Genomic DNA, 19,385 nt, shown 5'->3' on the forward strand with positions numbered 1-19,385 from the left:
CCTATGTCTCTGCCTCTCTCTGTATGTCTCTCATGAATAAATAAATAAGTCTTTTTTAAAAAAGAAGCAGCTCACAAGCTCAACTGAAATAGCAAATACTCACAGTGCCTAACAGACTTCTAAGAATGCAAAGATGCTCTGTGCCTTACCCTGAGACAGTCAAAAATCAACTAAGAGAAACCAGGCACCAGTGATTTTATTTACCGTCCCACTCCCTATTCATCCTCTAGAGATGTTATTCTTCTGAGAAATCATTCTGCAGGGATCCCTGGGTGGCACAGCGGTTTAGCACCTGCCTTTGGCCCAGGGCACGATCCTGGAGACCCGGGATCAAATCCCAAGTCAGGCTCCCGGTGCATGGAGTCTGCTTCTCCCTCTGCCTATGTCTCTGCCTCTTTCTCTCTCTCTCTCTCTCTCTCTCTCTCTGTGACTATCATAAATAAATTAAAAAAAATAAAATTAAAATTAAAAAAAAAAGAAAAGAAATCATTCTGCAGGCTTTGAGTAGAGGAGTAACAGGATCCTACAGCATCTTCAGTGCCCTCTCCTTCCACATGCCCCAGCCCAGAATACAACAGATCTTTTGCTTTTCCTGGAATCCTCTAAGCATACTCCTGACTCAGGGCTTTTGCACTTTCCTCATAAAGGTTAAGGGCTTCATTGTTTTCATTTATTGCCTCATCAAAAACTAGCAAAAGGAGGTGCTCTATTAATTAACTTATCATTAAATGAATTGATGAATCAGTGAATAAGAATCATGTACACTGTGTGTTGATGGAGAAAAATTTTAACCACAATGGGTGATTCTTTCCATGTTTCCAATACTTTTCAACCTAAATAAGGAGGTAAAATGACTACTAAAAATAGTAATCACATGATAACCTATTCTTAACATGTTTAGATGAGCCATGTCATTATTATCCTTCTGCAGAATGAGTCATCAATGGCAAATTATTAGATGCAAATATTCAGAAATATATAGAGGTGTACAGGTGGTATCCTAGTTCCTGTTGCGTGACCCTTGGCTTCTGAAGACACCCCTTCTTGTCTTTGGGGCTGTACATCTATGGGTGGCAGCAGCTTCCTGACATTGCTAACCTATGAGCTGTTTCAACTTCCTCTATCAGCATTTTCAGTTCTTCTAACATCTTTGTAATTAGTTTCCATATTTAATTTCTCCATTGAACAATCAGATATAGAAGTTTTTGTCACTGGACAACCAAAATGTAATTTTAAAAATTAAGCTTTTATTCTTAGATTCGTGATTATGAGGCTTCCTTTGATATTGATGGTATAGTAGTATAGATACTGAACCAGGAGTCAAAAATTAGAAATTCTATTATGCTACTCAAAACTCCCCCAGCCTCTTTCTGTGGCTCAATTTCAAAGCCACGTCTACTTATTTGTTATAGTGGCATCTGGTATCAAAATATTTATAAGTTTCCTATTGCTTCTATAATAAATTATCACAAATGTAGTGGCTTAAGCAAATGCATGCTTTATATCATATAATTCTGCAGGATAGAAGTCTGAAATGGGTCTCATTCGGCTAAAATCAAGGTGTTAGCAGGACTCCAATGCTTTTTGGAGGCTCTGAGAAAGAACTCATTTTCCTGCTTTCTGCACCTTCTAGAGGCTTCCATAGTCCTTGGCTCTTGGCACCCGATGAGTTCTTCCCACATTGTATCTCCAATACTGACCCCACTGTCACATCACCTTCTCTGACTCTAATTCTCCTCTGCCTTCTTTCATTTATAAAGACCCTTGTGATTATATAAAGACCTATCCAGACAATCCAGGATTATCTCCCCAAGTCGAGGCCCACAACTTAATCACTTCTGCAAAGTCAATCTTTCTATGTATGGTAACAACTTCACAGATCCCAGAGATTAAGATGTGGATATCTTTGGGGGAGGGGACCATTATTCTCTCTAACACATCCTCATTCTAGAATCAGTCCCTAATCAATTGCTGGCATGAATTAGTATATAAATACTTGCCCGTGCCCCCCCCCACCATGGGATAACTTTGAGGTGCATGTTTTACCCTGGCCCTCAGAGTTGCCCAGCCAGATTAAACTTCAGTTCAATGAGGTAGTGAATTAATTTATTGGTTGCCTCTTTTCTTTTTTTGATTCCCCAACTGAGGTTTCCTGGGAGCATCACCCACATAAACTACTTGCATAAGATCCTTGTCTCAGGGTCGTCTTCTGGGAGAATCCAAACTAAGACATTATGTGCTTTGGATCCTACTTTTTCTCTGTATCTCACTTGCCTTGGGAAAAGAGGTATAATATCATCTCTCTTAATTTTCTCCCCAGGAACATATATGAATAAGAAAGAAATAACACTTGTGAAAATCTTAAAACAAGGGTGCACAGATCTATGATATCTTCATTTAAATCTAGCCAGCTTATTTTTTTTCTTGGTATAGTGAATTGGTAAGCTTTAGTCAATGCCTCTAGAGCAGTAGTTCTCCACTGGGGGTGATTTTGCCCACTGAGGACATTTGGAAATGTCTGAAGACATTTTTGATGGTCACAACTCAGGGGGAGGGGAGTGACTGGCATTTAGTGTATAGAGAACAAGGATGCTACTTATCCTACAATGCAGAGGACAATCTCTCACAAGAAAGAATTATTCAGTCTAAATGTCAGTAGTGCTACCGTTGGGAAACCTTGCTCTTAAGTCAGAAGATTAAACTAATTTATGTTATAATTAGGTTTGTCAACAGCAGAATTATTCTTCTACCTCCTCAAAGTTTATGAATATTCACTTCATTCTCTGGGAATGAATTTTACTCCAACCATTGGCTAGTGAAGCCAATATGTAAATAATCTAATGTCACTCTTCATAGACACATTTTTTTTTGGTGGAATATGTTAATGTTTTTGTCACAGAACCATATAAACCCCATTGCAGATGAATCCTGAAACTATTCTAAATATATCATCAAAGTCACTGCTGTATTATACAGAGGCTAATTCACCATCGGAACCAGGTGCTACCTTACCCAATAGAATAGTCCAGAGCTGAACCTGCTTAAAATACGCCCTTTCCCTTTGTCCCCAAACCATCTAATTCTATTATAACACACACACAAAAAAAATAAATAAATAAAACAGAAACATGAGTTACCAGAACACCAGTGTGTTTACAGGCCTTGTTTTCCCTCATTCTTTTTTATACCCCATTTTCATCTTCCTTCTTCTTTCTCTTTTCTACATTCATTTTACTTCTTCATCTTCCTCACTATCCTTTTCAACCTCATTATCTTTTCATCTTATTTGCCCTCTTCTCCTTGCTCTTCTTCTTTTCCTTTCTGTTCAACCCCTTTTCAACATTGCTCTTGTCCTCAGAACTAAAAATCTTCTGGTTAACTGAGTGGCACTTGCAGGATTTAACTGCCTTTCCCAGCTACTCTGTAAACATAAACTTGAGCCATCTGGGCTTTTTAATGTTTCCTGTAAAGCCTGTCACTGAATCAATCGCCTGCTTTAACTGGCTGCACAAGAAGTCATTGTAAGCTAATATTTCCCTAGGGCGCTTCAGTCACTTATTTAATTGTTTTCTTCCTCACGAATGTCTTTTACTCAATAATACACTGATTTTTTTTCTTAAACACAAGCCAAATTCCCTCCTAATTGTTTACATGCTCTTTTAAACTTAATTATACCATGCCTTCACAATTTAGAATTACAGAAATCTTAACAAGGGAAGGATCTTCTATTTAAAGAAAATTGTCTAAAAATCAGAGGATGAAATAACCTCTAGAAGATTACCATCATGTCAAAGAATTCAGAAAATATTTGTAAAAAAAAAAAATCACACAAAGTAGAGATTGAAGAGGACCTTGACTTTGATTTTCTGTGATTTTTCTCTTGTTCTTATAGAAAATTATTGTTTTTGTTTTATTTATTTATTTATTTATTTATTTATTTATTTAGGTGTTCACCTTGGATTATTTTAAATGCAGGTAAGAAGTCCAAGCAATTTCTCTTTAAAAGTCAACATTTAAATGCTCCTGACCTCGCAAGAATAATTTAAAAATAGTTTAATAGTTTAGTGCCAAAATATTCCATAGTTGCAGTCATGTGCCAGCTCAAATTATGTGTTTCAATCTACATATAGAAACAAAGTTACAATAACAGGACAGTAACAGCAATGTCAATTTATTAAGTATGTGCTCTATGTCAGGCATCATGCTTTTCAGATGGTGTCCCTAATTGTCACAATCTTTTCTTCTCATCTCCTCTACCTTCCAGTTTTTATCTTTCTTATCTCTTCCTTCCTCCTCTTCCCTATATCTACTGTACTTCTTTATTGCTTTCATCTTCTTCATTATAAATAGTTCCATGATATTGAAACCAAAGCTCTGGCACTCAGAGAAGTGAAACAACTTGTCTAGAATCCTGCACATTGTATGTGGAAGGGTCATTTCCAACCCGGTCTCTCTGATTCCAAACCCTGTAATCTTTTCAGAAGAATGCTTTTAGGGTGCCTGAGTGGCTTGGTCAGTTAAGCATCTACCTTCTGCTCAGGTCATGATCCCAGAGTCTTGGAATCAATCCCCTGCTCCGTGAGGAGCCTGCTTCTCCCTCTCCTTCTGCTTACTACTCCCTCTGCTTGTGCGTGCGCGCTCTCTCTCTCTCTCTCTCTCTTTTTCTCTTTCTGACTCTATCTCAAATAAATAAAATCTTAAAAAACAAAAAAAGAATGCTTTTAAAGGATCACACACCTCATTTTGTTCTCTTTACCTTTTCTAACTAGGCTTAGCTTACTTCTGGCATTCATGCAATACACTTCTCTTTCTAACACACACATACCCACAACAATCCCTGCTTCAGTTGGTTTGCTTGGGATATTCCCAACTCTATTTAGTGTATTTAATTGCCCAAGACAGATCCATGTAGCCTGCAAAAACTGAGCTAAACTTGATCTCAAAGGTATACCTGGCACCTTCCATTGACAGAAGCCCTGGATAAGGTGCTGGGTGTGGGATTCACTATGATCACCACGAGGATTAATAACAAACTAAAACATTCTTTAAATTATTTGAAACTCCTCACCAATATAGCCTAATCTATCACTGTATCTATAAAACCTAATGACCATAAAACTATAAAACCTATCTTACTCTTTATTAAAAGGCTTTTCTCTATCTTAGGTATAGATTATATATGCTTCTATGTGAGTAATTCATTTTCGAATGGGGTGTTCTGTTCAAACTAAGTACTTTTTTGAACCCCTATGAAAGCTACTTTTTTAGAAACAAAATCCCTCTCTGATATACAAGCATTGTACCTTCCAGCCTATCTCTTTGCAATAACTATGAGCTCTGTGAAGCTGCAAGGAAGATCAGGAAGTATTTAAGACACTGACAGGACTCCACTCCTTATAAGTGGATCTGGTCCAAGTACCACAGTCACATTCTTTGAAGCAGCTGATAGCAAGAATTTCAGCTGACAACGAAAGCAAACGGAGCGGGGTGGGGCGGGGGGGGGGTCTTTTAAAAAAGAAAAAAAGCAAAAAGAACCTCTTTGAAATAATGATGGTCAACTGTAATAAACAAGTTGGGTCCAGAAATCAGTACCAGGAGTACATGCACTTGGCAAAGATTTCATTTGTTCTTCTTCAACGGGGGTTTCTGGCTGACATTGAGTTCTGATCCTCATCTAATACAAGGTACTACTTAAAAAAGAATGGCTACCCACAAGTGTGCCAATAGAAAGAACTGACATAGAAGTGGAGATGAGTATACAATGTTGGCTGAGATCAGTGAAACAAAACTCACATAGAATATCCTATTATTTCATCTCTCCTTGTCACTCCACTAAACACATCCAATGACAAGGAAATAAGAGTCTTTTACTTCTAAAAATTTAATTTTACCTCATAAATGATCAAATTTTTATAGAGATATATAGGACAATGAACATTCAGAGTAAAGGGTCCCCAATTTTGCTTATAGGACATTCTGGGCCATCACCACAAAAAACATCCTTTGTTAAGCAAACCAAGCTGAGTTTGATTTATTTGCTTTCTTCCTGTTTCTATAGCATCTTCTCATATTTTTCCTTAATAAAACTTAGAACAACAAAAAAAACCACTGATTCATTGAAGTTAGCTAATATAATTAATGCCAGGACTCCAGAATATGAACAAATTGAACAGAGGTTGTCAACATCTGCATCATTTAGTCAATGGCTTTGTATCCTCTCTCCTGGTCCTTGTGTGCTCACAAAGGCAGCCTGTCCACAGTTCACCCAGGTCTGTTAGGTTCTCCAAAATACATTAAAATGTGAACTTCAAAATACATTAAAAGGAAGGAGTAATTTCTTTAACCCCATTGCAGAAAGAGAGGCTTGGTTGTTATTGTATTCTTGAAGAGAGAAAGCTTTAGCACCTGAAAACTAAGTTTCCTTTACAGGGTTCTACTTTTAGCTGTCCAGCTCTTCTCCCTGGGGGACTTCAGGTAAGCACTACACTCCACATATTTCTCATTTAGAAAATCAGCTGCTCCTTATCTCCAAGGATTTTGTGAAACTAAGCAAGATTAAAGTACTTAGGAAGCTAGACAGATATTCATGGATGAAAGAACCCACCAAATGTTCTCTTATAAATTTCAAACACATGTTGAACATATTCTTCCTTCTTATAGAAAAAAACATGAAGATTATTTAAAGTTTAAGTAAAATCCTTTTGGGATGCCTGGGTGGCTCAGTGGTTGAGCATCTGCCTTCTGCTCAGGCCATGATCCTGGGGTCCTGGGATTGAGTCCCGCTCCCCACAGGGAGCCTGCTTCTCCCTCTGCCTATGTCTCTGCCTCTTTCTCTGTGTCTCTTGTGAATAAATACATAAAATCTTAAAAAATAAAATAAAATCCTTTTTTTTCCCCCATAAAGCTCAGAAGTCTGGATTCAAGAAAGTCATATAAACAATGGGATTTATGACTAACCTCTTAACAGAAACCATGGAAGCCAGAAGACAGGGGAAGAAATTATTTGAAGTGCTATGAGAAAACTACAAGCTTCAATTTATATACGCAGAGAAAATCTCCTATAAAAGTAAAGGCAAAATAGATACATTTCTAGACAACTAAAACAAGAGAATTTGTCACCAGCAGCCTTGCACTAAGAGAAGTATTATAGTTGTTTAAGTAGAAGGAAAAGAATCTCAGAAACACAGAAAAACTGGGGGCCACTAAGAAGCAATGGAAATTGTAAAGGTATGGGTTAAATATAACTAATATTATTTTTGTTAATATTATTAATATTAGGTGTAAAACAATAATGTCTTGTGATATCATTTCACTGAAATGAATAAAAACAAACTGGTTGTATATTTGCTTTCCCACCAGCAATGTAAAAGAGTTCCAGTTCCTTCATAGTACTCATAAGAATTTAGTTTTGTCATTTTTATTTTTTAATTTTAGCCATTCAAATAGTATGAGGCAATATCTCACTGAGGTTTTAATTCATATTTTTTTAATGACTAATAATATTGAATATCTTTTCATGTGTTTATTTCCATCCATGTATTTTCTGAGATATGTTTCTTCAAAACATTTTTCCATTTTGAAATTGAGCTGTTTGTTTTCTTATTGTTGAGTGGTGAAAGCACTTTATTCTGGTCACAAGATCTTTATCAGATATGTATTTTGCAAGAGAAATAAAAACATATGTCTATACAAAAGCCTCTACAGAATGTTCATAGTGGCTTTATTCATAATAATCAAAAACTTTAAATAATGTCCATCAATCAGTGAATAGATAAACAAATTGTGATGGATCCACACAATGGAATACTCCTCAGTCATAAAAAAGAATGAACTATTGATACATGCAACAACATGCATAAATCTCAAAAGCATTACACCATGTGAAAGAAGACACTCTATTTGTTTAACTGTATGTTCCATCTAGAAGACGCTCTGAAATACATAAAAGTATTCAAAGCAGGGTGCCTGGGTGGCTCAGTTAGTTAAAATCTGCCTTTGGCTCAGGTCATGATCTTGGGGTCCTTGGATCAAGCCCCATATCAGGCTCCCTGCTCAGTGGGGAGTCTACTTCTCCTTCTCCCTCTGCTGCTTCCCCTGCTCATGTGCTCGCTCTCTCTCTCTCTCAAATAAATAAAATCTTTTTAAAAAAGTATTAAAAATAAAAATTATATTACTGGCTACCAAGGGCTGTGGTGAGAATATTGATCATAAAGACACACAGGAAAATTTTGGGTATTTGTGGTTATGGCAATATTTTATATCTTGATTGTGGGTAGTTAAATGGTTATCTTTGTCAAACACATAGAACTGTATATATAAAAACGGTGAATTTTACTCCATGTGAAGTATATTCCAATAAATGTGGCATAAAAAAGAAAACCACAATATAAAACATGGAAGTGATAAATGCTCTGGGAAGTAGTAAAACTATGAATTTATACTACATATAACTTATATAAGGTTTATATTAAACATTGATAAATCATGGAAACATAATGCAGACTCTTAGGTAGCTATAATATTTTACTGAAAGAAATTAAATGCCCAAATAAAAAGGGAAGGACAGACACTGTTCACAGATTGGAAAATTTAGTATCATAAGATATAAATTCTTTCCAAATGATTGTACTATAGTCAGTACAATTCCAATAATAATTCCCAGCAGGTTTTAAATGGAAATTGACATACTGATACTCTAGTGGAAATGAAAATGCAAAAGACTAAGAATACCCAAAGAAATCCTAAAGAAAAACTAAAGAAATCCCAAAGAAATCCTAAAGTTGGAGGATTTACCCAACTGAATATCATGTAGATCACAGACCTAAATGTGAAAAGTAAAACAATAAAGTTTCTTGAAGCAAGTAGGAGAATATCTTTATTCCCTTGGCATGGGCACAAAAACTTCAAGTAGTAACGTTAAATATTGATAAATTGGGCTTCACTTAAATTAAGAACTTGCATCACCAAAAGGTAACGCTAAACAGGAAAAGGAAAGACACTCATGGAGAGAAAGGACTCCACGATAATATATAAAGAACTCTTAATCAACAAGGAAAAGAGAGTCAATACCATTTCTAAAATGGGTAATAGACTTGAACAGACATTTTATAAAAGAGACTACCCAAAGGACCAATACCCATACAAAGATTTGTAAGGCATCAGAGAAGTGCAAATTAAAATCACAGAAAGATATTATTAAACAACCACCAGCATAACTAAAATTACCCAGTGTTCATGAGAATATGGAACAGCAGGACCCTTCAAACACTGTAGAAAGAATTATAAATTGGAAGGATCACTTTGAGACACTCTTTTGCCTATTTATTAATGGTGAAATGTACATACTCTCTGATCCAAAAATTCCATTTCTCACTAGAAAGGAGTTACTATGTCTAACAAAGGATATATACAAGAATGTTAATAGCCCCAAATTGGAAACAACTCAGACATTTACCATCAATAGAATGGATAAATTGTGTTGTGTTGATACAATGGAATAGTACAAAGCAATGAAAAGTATGAACTATTGACACATGTAACATCATTGATGAATTTCATAAACATGATAGGAAGCCAAACACAAAATAATATGTACTGTATGCTTCCATTTATATGAAGTTCAAAAGGAGGAAAAACTAATCCATGTGGATGGAATGTCAGAATAATTGGGTAAGTTACAAGGAAGGCTAACAGGGGCATAGCAGTGCTTTTTGTCTTGATAATGGGTATTGTTTTCAATATATTTGGGGAAATTTATGAAGATACATGCTTAGGATTTGTAATCATTCTGTATGCATCTTATATTCCAATAATAAGCTTACCAGGAAAGGAACCACTATGGCTTTATACATTAAAGTCTATGTGGAATGACCACTGGCCAAAACAGTTTCCTACAGAATGAACACAATTAGGGTTCCAAATATGATACTTATCAAAGCAACATTTTGGCGACGTAAGGGAAATCTTTTTCCCTACATAAGTATGTGTGTGTGTCAATGTCATAAGCTATCTGCTCACATGGGGAAGGACTTCAATTAGTATTACTTCATACAGTGTTATTTCACAAAGGGATGAAAAGTCTTTAAGAGATTATTATTTTATCAGAGAAATCTCCACCAATAAAATAACGGTTTCTGATAGTTCCTGAAATCTACTTCACAGATTTTCAATTACTTCTTTTTCCCTCTCCACTTGTTTACTAAAATCTCCCTGCCTTGTTTACTAGAATTCTCACCAAGGAGAGAAGAACAAGTGAAGAGACAGTCATCCCTTCTATAATTGAGGATCTTCATAGTTAATCCTTTCTGCTCTCAACCCGTTTCTTAGAGATTACACGAACTCAAGAAATTGCAACATATGTGTTCAGATACTAAATCACTTACAATTTTCCTTCAATGTGTGTTCATGATATACCACCATTGAAAAGGCTAGAGAGTTGTCATTTTGAGATAGCAGAAGTCTCCTAACATTGACCATTTTTCTCCATCTACTGGATCCAGTCCTCCTGTAGCCAAGAAATTCATCCCAGCATATTTTAATCAACAGATAAATTCATTGGTCAAAAAATCCTTGCTTAGAATACAGTTCACTCCAAAGCAAAGAGAGATGCAAGTTTCGTAATTCCTAGAATTTACCATTACTTCCAACCATACAGATCTTCTACCTCCTTTTTAGTTTGTAAAAGAAAAACCACAGGCTTTTTCCGCCTGTTGCACATTTACCAGAATCATACAACCATAAACAGACACACACGCACAACTTGTGGTAAGTGGGCTAATACATAGAACACATCATTGCCTGACATTTCCTGAAGTCTTGAGGCTTTCTCTTAGAATTTTCTACCTTGTGCACCAGGACGAGTCCTCACTGATGCCATCTGCAGGGACCACAGCCAATCTGCCCTGGCATCTTTGGCTGTGACCACAGTTGACCACTTGAGCCCCTGGAGACTAGTCAGCAAAGCCCATTAGGCTTGAGGGGCTCCAAGGAGGAGAGGTCACCGGCACTTCTGTTCAGAACTTCTTGTCATGCATTCGTCTCCCTTCCTAAGATGCTTTTATCACTTAAATATTTGTCAACTAACGATTCTCCTCATCTGGGTTCCTGCTTTGATAACCATTCTTCTCAGTCTGGAGTCTGACACTATTGGGTCTGAACTCACCTACATCGTTGGGCCTTTCTAGGCACCCAGCCACACTTTGGCAGGTGAGGGAGGTGGCTGGATGGTGACGGTACAGCAGGGCACCTCGTTTCAATAAAATACTTAACAGCTAAAAAAAAAAAAAAAAAAAAAAAAAAAAAAAAACATTGCCTGACATTTCTTGAAGTATTTCAACTAGGGAAAATAAAAATATGGTAGATATTATTGGGTTGATCATAAAGAGACATAAAGAACTAAGAAAGCCAAGAAGCAATTCATTTAGCAATGTCTTGGAATAGTTTATGTATTGAATGAATCAATGGCATCACAAGAACATGAAATGATTAAAGCTTACCTACTAACCGTTTTTGATGTGAGGGACTCTTACTCCAGCAAATGTTTACTAAGCACATGCCACCCAAACAAATACGGTACAAAAGTTCTTTGCAAATACAGCATGAAGAGTGAAGTCTACTTGAATGGAGAGTGCAAACTTATACTTCAGCATCTTATAAAACCCAGGTATAAACTTAGCAACAGATAAAACATAAATCTGCAACTATATCTGCTGGATCTCTGAGGTCTAACTTCTGGATTGTCATGGATCAGAACTTCTTCCTGTAGATTCCATGACTACAGATAAGCCCAAGTATAAGTCCCACCTTATCAGCTGTAGTGGTTGCTGCCAGCTGACAGACCTAAAAGATCAAGTAGATAAAACTCAGGCCCATTAGCTTAACACCAGGCCTCCTCTCTTCCCCTTGGTGTAGATAAATTACTCTGAAGCTACTGGGCAGGGTTCTTTGGAAACAATGTGTTCTCATAGCCACTGAGCTAGTTTTTCCTTTTCACCAACTCTTACTCCAGGATTCCCTGTTACAGTTATTACAGACATCACATGCATGAGCCCCAACTCCAATTGCTGAGTGTTTCTTTACACCAAGCTCATACATCATATCTACGTATAGTTGTGGATGTAGACTATTGGAAGAACTGACTGGAAAACCAGTTAAGGAACAGAAGAAACAGAATAGCAAACAATAGTGTAAGAATCAAAGATATACATCAGCTATTATTCTTGGTTGTTCATTTGTTTTGTTTTAATTCAGTTGGTTGGTTTTCATGTTGTTAAGCCATTCTCTTTGACTTTTGGATGTTTTGTCATTCCTGAAGATTGACTTGTGTCTCACTTCCAAAAATACCTTTTTATTGATCAGGAATGTGCATCTAACACTAAGCAAATAGACAATGCCTCTCAAAACCAGTTCCCTAGGCTGAGCCTCTGGATGTTCCAGTCAAATGATCTGTCCCTCTGGACTCAGGACAGTACAAAAAGTGGACTCTACAGTGGATTACACCTGTTTCTCTGGTTTATGAAATCAATTCTCAAAGGGACTGTGGCAATCTCTAAAGAATACAAATGCATACCTTATAAACAGAACTCACTAAAAAATAACTGCCATTAGAAAAATCTTGGCCAAGGAAGGCCTTGTTGTGATCATTGAAGTCAGAAGCTCCTAATTTCTTTGGGATCATGTAGCCTTTGAAAATCCATGGAGAGATATTGACTCCTTGGCTTCCAAACTATATTTACAATCTCACATAGAACTTTTTTTAGGTTTTATTTATTCATAAGAGACACACAGAGAGAGAAACAGGGGAGAAGGGAGAGGCAGAGAGAGAAGTAGGCTCCCCATGGGAAGTCTTATGTGGAACTTGATCCCAGGATCATGACCTGAGCAAAGGCAGACACTCAACCACTGAGCCACCCAGGTGCCCCCTTGCAAAGAAGTTTCAGGAATTTTTTTAAAATCTGTATATATTATGAATCCACTCAGAGTCCAATGGGCTCCCCATTAAAGACATCCAGTTTAATCCAAGCAGGAATGGGAAGTCTAAAAAGACTAAGTCGCTCACCTAAAGTGACACAGCAATGGAAGCAGAACCAACGCTAGAACATAGCATCTGGGTCACAGTCTACTACCCAAACCACTGCTCCAGAGTAAGAAAAAGCCTAAATGAAAAAAATATATATATATGTCCTAGAATTAGGACAGTTTGGACTTGCCTGAAACACATATTGGTTAGGAAGCTGTGGAGAAATGGTCTTGAATATAAATGAAAGAGTCAGATTTGCCATTTGGGGGTCTAAGTTAATTAATTGCCTTTCTTTTTCTTTTCTGAACCAGCTTTAAATTTAAGTGATCAGGTGATTGGAAACATAAATTCCTAGGAATAGGCATTACGTTAGTCTTTGCCTTCCAGTGTATCCAGGGTGATATGTGGGAGAAGGGAGTCCCAAATTTTGAGACCACCACTGTTTATTCTCAAGTCAGTAATAGAAACAGTAAGAAACTATTTTATTTATTTGATCATTTCAGGCAGTTAGACCACTCACAGTGCTCTCCCTGCAAACTTAAGCATCATTATCTTTCTATTTCTAACAAGATTTTAGAGATGTTAACTTCCAAATTATTGGAAATGACTGTCAGTGAAGCAGCAAACTGCTAGTTCTCATGGAACTGTCCTTCTATGGGATGTATGAGACACACTGGCCTAGGTGCTCCCCACTCCCTCTATTCATACAGAAATTGATCGTGTTAGCAAGAGCAGCCTGGCAATGATACCACATTGTTTAAAGTGGTTCTGAAACTGTGTGGCCCTAAGCAAGTCATTTAGCCTTTCTAAAACTTGGTGTCCTCATGAGGGAGGTGGGAATAATCATCATGTTGGCTTACAATGTGGCTGAAGATAAAAGGGGATCCAGCACATAGAGCCATTAGCCCAGTGCCTGTAATACAGTACGGCCAGGTCCACATTAGCTTGTGTTGCTACTGTTTGCAAGTTAAGCCACAGACTCCAGGGAGAGGAGGGGACAAAACAGGAGAGGTAACCGATGCCTGAAATGAAGAAGACACTGTAAAGCAGTTTGGCTTGACCTTGATTAAAAATACATAATTGGGGGCACCTGGGTGACTCAGTGGTTGAGTGTCTGCCTTTGGCTCAGGTCGTAATACTGGGGTCCTGGAATCGAGTCCCACATCAGGATCTCCACGGGGAGCCTGCTTCTCCCTCTGCCTGTGTCTCTGCCTCTCTCTCTCTCTCTCTCTCTCTCTGTCTCTCATGAATAAATAAATAAAATCTTAAAAAAAAATACAGAATCAACTCAAGCCCCTCTAACCCCAGTTACTTTCAAACAAATTCATGAAAAGGTTTCTACCAAAGGGTCTTAATTAAGTACAATAACAACGAGATCTCCTTAAGATTCCATCGTAAGGTATAGCCCTATGGTAGATATAAGGCAAAAGGATCCAGTGTCACTGATCCCCCTGAGATAATGATTTTTTTGTCTGCTGTGGGGGGGGGATTCCTTCCAGGGTACAGCCTGTGGACCCAGAGCACACTAAATCTCAGTTGCTTGTCAGCTTCCAGCTTCTGAAAAGAAAGAGGTAGAAGTCAGTGACTAAAGGGTCCATGTATTATAAGTAGAGAGCATAAGGCCTTTCACTGGAGATATTTTGGTTTTCCTTCATAATAATTGTTTTTGGTTTTAAAATACTTCATTTCTCATTTGTGAATAGGACATCTGACTTTCTAATTAGAGTTTAGGGGTTTTTTGTTGTTTTTTTGTTTGTTTGTTTGTTTAACTATACTAAAGGCTTGATTAGTCCCTATTGTCCTCCTGTATTTTTAAAAATAAAACAAGATTGGGATGCCTGGGTGGCTCAGCAGTTGAGCCTCTGCCTTCAGCTCAGAACATGATCCTGGAGTCCCAAGATCGAGTCCCTCATCAGGCTACTGCATGGAGCCTGCTTCTCCCTCTGCCTGTGTCTCTGCCTCCGTGTGTGTGTGTGTCTCTCATGGATAAATAAAATAAAATATAAAATAAAATAAAACAAGAACTAATAATTCTTCTGTGTGTCCTTCTTCTGCTTACCTCTGTGCTGCAGGAAATCTATAGTGGCTGAGCTCTAATGTCTGAAACCTGGTTGGCTCCCTAGGGACATCTGGAAGCAGAATCCTCTTCTGGCATCCCAGTGCTCCAATGGTTTTCCGGATGATGAAGCAAACTCTCTACAGATTGGACCACAAAATTCCACTCCAAAAATAAACATGAGCATCTTGCTTCCTACCTTGAGGTTGAGGCTCCAATCACTTCAAACAGCCTGTTTACATAGCAGCCCAGAGTGTGGCCTGAACTATGATCCATTCCCTGATATGAACTTCAGCATGTTCTGTCCCAAGCTGTTTGGGTTCAAGTACAGGACAAGGCCCAGAATGGGAAAGCTCATTGGCCCCTGCAACCACAGCAAAGAAGTCGGGCCTGTTTTTCTGGGAGCTGCCACCTTGCAGTCCCTATCTAGCAGCCCCCAATTGCCCATTGCTACTAGAGAAAAGCACATACCACATCAAGAAGTAGAAGGCAATTCTCATATTTCTAACCCAGTAAACAACTCCCATCAGTTGTTGTAACCTTCCTTCTACTTCTTAGCTTACCAAAATATTTTATGATGTTCTTTTTTTAAAAAAGATTTTATTTATTTATTCATGAGAGACACAGAGAGAGAGAGAGAGAGAGAGAGAGAGAGAGAGAGAGAGAGAGGCAGAGACATAGGCAGAGAGAGACTCAGGTTTCATTCAGGGAGCCCAATGTAGGACTCGATCCCGGGACTCCAGGATCACACCTTGGGCCGAAGGCAGGCGCTCAACTGCTGAGCCACCCAGGCACCCCTTTTATGATGTTCTTATCCTTAAAAAAAAAAAAAAAAGTTATTGTATTTTAAAACTTTAAACCTTTGCCTAAATTATGCAGACCCCCACAACTTACTCCTATATATTCTTCCTTCCTTCTCCACCTCTTAAAAGAGTGGTCCTCTCTCTGCAAAGAAACAGACCTCAAACTTTTGGAAATTGTCAATATTCAACTGTTTTGACCTACAGAATCTTTCAGGTGGTTCACCCTAATACCCCCAATCTGTTAATAGTGTTTGTCATGGAAGAAAGGATGGAAGAGTGGAGGGATCTTGATTGATCATTAGTTTCTACTTTATACTCTACTATACTTTCCAAATTTCTTCAACCAGCTTATGTTAGTTTCAAAATCACAATCAAAAAACAAATCTGGCCAAAATCTCCATCCCCGCTATGAAGGCACATTGATTCCATAGCCCTTCGACATCTGTTCTTTGAACTTTCTCCTCCTGCTTCTCTCAGTAAAGACAGCAAAGTCCCCCAGTGACAAAATTCAGCCAATGTACTAGGTGAAACTACCGTGACATTTGACATTTTCTCCATTCTATACTCTCCTGAATATGGCCCTGGTTTTCCTGGTTCTCCAAACTTATGTTCACTCCATCTCAGTCTCCTTCAGTTATTGGACAAATGTTTACTGAGTATTACCATGTGCCAGGCACTCCCTAGAGGTCAGATACAATGAACACAACACAATTTTTACCTTTGTCCACCCCTGCAAATGTTGGTGTTCTCCAAGGTTTTGTCTACCTCCCTTATTTTACATCTCCCTGAACCATCTCTCTACTTGTGTGGTTTCATTCTCTTCCTCGACCCTAATGCTGATGATTCACAAGGACCCTGCTTCTCCCCTCCATACCTCTTCAGCTGAATATTCCATAGGTTCCCCAAATTCAATACATCCTGAACCAAATTCAGTTGCCACTACCAGCATTCTCTGTGTAGGTCCTCACCTCCCTATTCATCTAGCCATGCATTCTAGTCATCCTTTAATCCTCCCTGTCTTCAACCAGCTCCCTCCAAAAGCAGAATCTGGAACCATGAAATGTGTACAAGAGTCTATTTGGAAGGTAAACCTAGGAAGCAGGAGTGAGAGATCAAGGAGCATGAGACAAGGAAGGAGAAAGAGCCAGTATAGAGTGTTACTGAGTGGGTTCTTGTTATGAGCAAGGGCAGTTCAATTCCACATGGGAATTTCTGAGGAACCATGTAGAATAAGCTTCCAGATTTTCCCACTGAAGGATATGAGGCTATAGAATTTTTCCAAATACCTATTTCCCAGTAGTTAAGGGCTGCTGAGAGTAGGACACAGGCTGGGTATTCCCTGTACTTCCAGAGGGCATAGAAATCATCTAACATCATTGCAGCTGAAATCAGAAGTGAAACAAAGAAATATTATAAGAGGCATATATACCTCTGCCACTTTCCTTTGTCTCCACACCCAATTTCCAACTCCTAATAATTCAGCCCCTTAAATATTGTTCAATTTGTCTCTTTCTGTCCATCAATACTTCATTCAGACTCTCACATCTTATCAATATAATCACAACTATCTGGCTGCTATCTTTACCTTCAATCTCTCCTCCATATTGCTGCCAAATATATCTATCTAAAAACATTTCTGATCATATAGATTCCTTGTTTAGAAATTCAAGATGATCACTTTCCAATTACCTACCTATCAAGTACCTATACAAATGGAACCCAAATTTCTTTTGATGACATAGCTTGCCCTTCACGTCCTGCATCCAGAATTCTGGTTTCCTGTCCACCCTCCAATTCCTCCTCCCTGCTATGTTAACTTCTCATTCTCAAATGTGTCAAGCCTTATAATTTGAGCATTCTCCTTCATAATGCTTAGAAGACACTGTGCTTTATGAAATGTTTCAAGTTCAAATGGCATAAATTTGAAAATGTTGATATCTATTTTAATAATTAATGAAATAGAGCTAAATTCTCTTTCTATAGCTCAATTATTGTTAAGTATCCTTTGATGGAACCCATTATTACCTTTATATGCTAGAGAAATAAGCATTCCTCTACTTTGCCTTATGCATTTGTTTCCAAAGGTTACAAAGTTTGACTAAGTAAATGAAGACTTGAAATATGAAAACAGATGAAAGGTGATAATGGACATCATAGGACTAAGTAAATCACAGCCTAAATGCCTACAGAAAGGTATACTAGGGAGAAGTGAGCCAATTTGTCCCTGCTAAACCCTAAAAGGCATACTACTTGGTGACATGGAAGTCTGGATTTAGATGTAGGTCCAAACATAAGAGGCGTGGGTTATTTGTTTACAGAAAGTGGGACATTTCCCATGTACCCGATTCTGTCCTTCATTCAAGGCAGCTAAATGATCTACCTTCCTTCTATAACCCCTAGAGAAGCAAAGTGTAATGTTCTGGATAAACAGGCCTGAGAGGAGCTGGGCTTGAATATAAGGGCAGGAAAGCAAATGTCTACGTGCTGAGTTGTGTGCCCCTTAGCCTCCTTCCTCCACTCTGCTCACAGAAACCAGTGAGTGTTTACACCAACATTACTTCCAGCCTCAGGACAGAAGACTGAAATTCTTATCTGGAGAAGCTACTTCTTGAAAAATACTTTACATAGAGATACTTGGGGATACACTGCTAGAAAATCTATCTCACCTTAATGAGAATTCCACTAGCCAACAAAGCAGCCTCCACTCTTTACCTACAGACAAAGCTACCAATTATTTCATTAGAGTTTCATTTAAATATAACTAGGCATTCAGGGGTCACCAGAAAAGGAAAAAATCTAGTATGAAAGAGGGATTCTAAAAAATAAACTGAAAACAAAACAAAACAAAAACCCCAAAACAATACAGGATATAAAAGAAAACTATCCAAAAACGCTATACTTCATATCTTCAGAAGGATGGGGAAAAAGTGTATCTATGAAAGAATGGATGTTATAAAAAAGAAATGATTTGAAAACAAGAGAGATAGCTTAACTTTTTAATGATAATTGAAGAAATACAATAAAAATATTATAACAAAGAAATCTCCCGGGAAACAATTTTTTAAAGCCAAAGATATGAAACAGTATCAAAAGATATGAGAGAATATATAAGGAAATAAGATCCATCTAGATCTAACCTTGGTACTCAAAGTATGGCCTACAGACTAGAAGCATGGACATTTCTGGGGAACTTGCCAGAAACACAGATTCTCAGGCCCCATTCCAGATCTATTAAATCAGAATCTGTATTTTTATAAAATCCATGAAACTTTGAGAAACTTATAGAGGAGATCAATATATTATAGTTAGGATGCCTTGGGTTTCAAGTAAGAAAAATCAATCTCAAACCCCTATTAAAAATAAGGACAATTTTTATTTAAGAGAGACAGGGTGAGCTCTAGTTTTTCCTTGTCATTAGGATCTCAGATTCTCTTAACCTGATTCTCTTACCCACAGTTCTACCATGATCCCATGTCTGGTTCCTCTGGTGCCATAAAGTTGCTACAAG

This window comes from Canis lupus, chromosome 24 (genome assembly GCF_011100685.1).
Source record: "Canis lupus familiaris isolate Mischka breed German Shepherd chromosome 24, alternate assembly UU_Cfam_GSD_1.0, whole genome shotgun sequence".
NCBI classification, from domain to species: Eukaryota; Metazoa; Chordata; class Mammalia; order Carnivora; family Canidae; genus Canis; species Canis lupus.